Source organism: Triticum dicoccoides, chromosome 6A (assembly GCF_002162155.2).
Source record: "Triticum dicoccoides isolate Atlit2015 ecotype Zavitan chromosome 6A, WEW_v2.0, whole genome shotgun sequence".
NCBI classification, from domain to species: domain Eukaryota; kingdom Viridiplantae; phylum Streptophyta; class Magnoliopsida; order Poales; family Poaceae; genus Triticum; species Triticum dicoccoides.
In genome coordinates this window covers 580036275-580040100 of record NC_041390.1, presented here as the reverse complement: position 1 = coordinate 580040100, position 3826 = coordinate 580036275, and the positions used below count along the sequence as shown (strand labels likewise).

The 3826-nt window shown below is 40.9% G+C and overlaps 1 long non-coding RNA gene across 1 annotated transcript; it reads right to left on the bottom strand.

Moving 5' to 3' along the window:
• Positions 1–2339: 2339 nt before the first annotated feature.
• On the bottom strand, positions 2340–3510 carry LOC119317016. The gene is made up of 3 exons (XR_005153472.1): positions 3373–3510; positions 2978–3096; positions 2340–2386 (listed from the first exon to the last, which is right to left on the bottom strand). It is a non-coding gene; the product is annotated as an uncharacterized LOC119317016 (long non-coding RNA).
• Positions 3511–3826: the final 316 nt, after the last annotated feature.

The window sequence follows — 3826 nt, the reverse complement described above, 5'->3', positions numbered from 1 at the left end:
TTAGGACTTGCCTATAATCTAGGAGTCCTAGACACGGTTGGGTTACCCACGCCCGTATTGATGAGAATCCCGTAATAAGGGGGCACGATCTCTGCTTTGACAAGACGTGTCGAAAAACTGCCTCGCGTTATGTGCGGGGCTGGTTAAAAGAAACGGTTTGAATAATCACTGGGCCATGACACAACATCATGCTACCAAAACGAGTCAGCAAATTAGATTTGCGAAAATATTATTCTCTCTATGGTGGAATGTGGAACTTATTTTGTAGGGTCAGACACTATCCTCGTATTCAAATTCTTCTGTGATGTATTCGGAGAAGGAACCCGCCTTGCAATGCCGAACACAATACTGCGCGCCGGACTCATCATCATTGAATCCTGGTTCAGGGGCTACTGAGGGAGTCCTAGATTAGGGGGTCTCCGGACAGCCGGACTATCTCTATTGGTCGGACTGTTAGACTATGAAGATACAAGATTGAAGACTTCGTCTCGTGTCCGGGAGGGACTCTACTTGGCGTGGAAGGCAAGCTAGGCAATACGGATATGGATATCTCCTCCTTTGTAACCGACCTTGTGTAACCCTAACCCTCTCCGGTGTCTATATAAACCGAAGGGTTTTAGTCCGTAGGACAACAACCATAACATACAATCATACCATAGGCTAGCTTCTAGGGTTTAGCCTCTCTGATCTCGTGGTAGATCTACTCTTGTACTACCCATATCATCAATATTAATCAAGTAGGACATAGGGTTTTACCTCCATCAAGAGGGCCCGAACCTGGGTAAAACATCGTGTCCCCTGCCTCCTGTTACCATCCGGCCTAGACGCATAGTTCGGGACCCCCTACCCGAGATCCGCCGGTTTTGACATCGACATCCATGCTTCGCCAACTACACAGATCGGAGGCCTCTCATACAATTTGGTGAAGTCGAAATCACATAGCTTAATATATTTTCAACGACAATGCCATCACCAAGTTGTGTAACACTTAGTTGCGAAACTAACTTGGTCGAAGCGCTAGCCATGATGTAGTCATTGTTCCCTTCTCACAAGCCCGCCAAGGCCGACCGCCATCCCTCCAGCTCATTCTATTCATGTGCTGCCCCGCCATTGCCTCCCGTCGACTTCCTCCCTGCCATCTCAGTCTTCCACACCCATTGGCCTCCTCCCCAACATCGCCATCTTCCCCGGTATAGACAACCTCCCCATCGTCGGCCTATGCTATGTTCATGACAAACCCCTCAACCAACAGAAGCTGACCATCACGACCCAAACGGTGTGGCCCTTCCACGAAAGCTGGAGCGCGGCGCTGAAGCGTCAACATTTCTAGACATTTCCGAAACCCCAGCACCGCCATCTTCCGTGGTATAGACTACCTCCCCATCGTCGGCCTATGCTATATTCATGACGAACCCCTCAACCAACAGAAGCTGACCATCACATCCGAAACGGTGTGGAAGTTCCACGAAAGCTGGAGCGCGGCGCTGAAGCTTCAACATTTCTAGACATTTCCGAATAGGCTTACATGTATGCTTCTTGACCTGGAGTTGCCACCTAGTGGAATATTTTAGCAATGTTAACTTGAGCTAGAAATATATATCTCCTCTAGTAATAGCTCATCTAGAAAAATGTTGGTTTTCACTTCTATACTCTGCATGTAATCTTTCATCAAGATCCCACGCATAGATATAAATTCACTGCCATTTGACACACAATCATCAATTATAATATTTCTCTAATGAACCTTTTTATTCTATTTTTTTCCTGGCTCTAGTATATCATAAATGCTAAAATGAAGAAATTTGAGGATATGTTATAAATTTCAATGTTGCTACATCTACAATCCATATGATAAACAATAGTGACCCGTAGCTCATACATGTACAATATCCATATTAGAAGGTTCATCACTCTTTCCTGCTCCATGCTTGCTACAGTTAAGAGAGAGAGTATGCATACAATGTTTTATCCTTGCAATATGAGATGCAAAGTACAGACCCACAACGGTATTTCAAATAGGCACAAGAGAGAGAATATATTGCATTACTTCTATAAGAAATATAATAGTTTGAATAAATTGGTATCCAGGTTTGTCACTTAAAGAAACATGTTTCCTGTAATCTAGACACTTGAAGCGGGCAAGTAGCTAAAATAAACTTAATATGAAGCTCTACAATTCTCTCATTGGTTCTGACATACTGCAATTCCCTCGTTGGTCCTGACATATTGGATCCTTCATCTTGCATCCTGGGTTAAGGTGGTTATACTTTCCAAGAAATTTGAAAAATCTTCTTGCTTCAGTTGCTTGTTACCTATCATACAATGTGTCATCTCAAGAAATACCGGAGGACTAATAGACACAGTCCTGGGCTAGTTGAAGTGGTTTCTGCAAAAGGAAAATCATAATATTACAAATTGCAAGCTGTCCAAAGAGAAAAATCAGGTTAACTTGACGATTTGACAGTTACAATACTAGAGAAACTGGGATTTACAAAGTTAACTGGTACTAAATAATAAAGCAGAATCAAGTTGTACATCCACTTCTTTCTGTTGTGAAAAAACTTATGCATCATGCAAAACACTGAAATAACTACAGAATTTGCACAAATAGAAATAGCAAGCTTGTGACACAATAATCAGGTTATCCCGATGGTGCTCAGACATGTAATTAGAAAATATTTGACTGGTGCAGACTAAAGTAACCATCTACTAAAGTCGACCATAGCTCCAAGATCAAAATGTAATAATCATAATACAAGTTTCCTTCAAGGAAAATTTGTAACATATTTGCTTGTACTCTGGCAATAGCTATAATCGTTCGTAAGATAACCAACATGTATTTTGACAAACTGATGTATATTTTTATCCATTTTTTTGCGACCGGATCGCCCATCAATGTAGGCAGGCAGACGCATATAGGGACTTTGTGGCGCTGGCCTGATATAACATAAATGTAGAGGTGCCAGCTATTAGTTACCTGGGAAAGACGGTGTGTTCATTAGAGCCTGGACTCCTCTTTTCCCAAATTCTGTATCTAATTCAGGTTGGAAAATTGATGAAAAATTCTTCAGTCATCATATGCAGGAGTCACTCAATCTGACATAGTAGGGCATGAGTCATTACGTGGGAAAAAATAAGATGGGTGAACAAAATAATTATTTCTCCTCAATTTGACATAGTAGAGCATGAGTATACCCAAATAGTTATATAATTTTCTTGCTTTTCCATACTACCTAGATAATTAGATTTCCTTGAAGGCAGAATCTGTAAGAAAGGAATATGTAGAAATTAGAAAACCAACATAAAAGCAAACTGACATTGTTCTAACCTTACAAAATCAGTTGCATTAATAAGAAAACCGAAACTTCTTACCCTGGTGCTTGCAGGTTTGAATCACTCCAAGAGATCAATGGGCAAATCATGGTAGCTGCTTTGTTCTGCTGATTGTGTCGACATTCGGACGGATTGCATCCCAAATTTGACAGCCAATAGCGATGGGAGAACATCTCTGACAAAAAATAAATTCATGATGTGATGTCTATTCTGTGATAGCCGATGGAGAAAGGAGATTGGAGATATAGGAATATAATGAGGGGGTGGGGGTCCAAGGGGAATTTAGGCCCATCAAATTTAGTTCTAAATACTAGCATTGCGACTGAAAGATCATTTATATTGTTACAGAAAAACTACCGAATGAATGTGGATTTCATAGTTAGAATTGCAAGAAAATTTATATGAATATGCTATATTTAAAAAAATGCTAGCCTTGAACCCTTTTGCCACAGAACAAAGTAACCACATACATACAAATCTATATAATACTCAT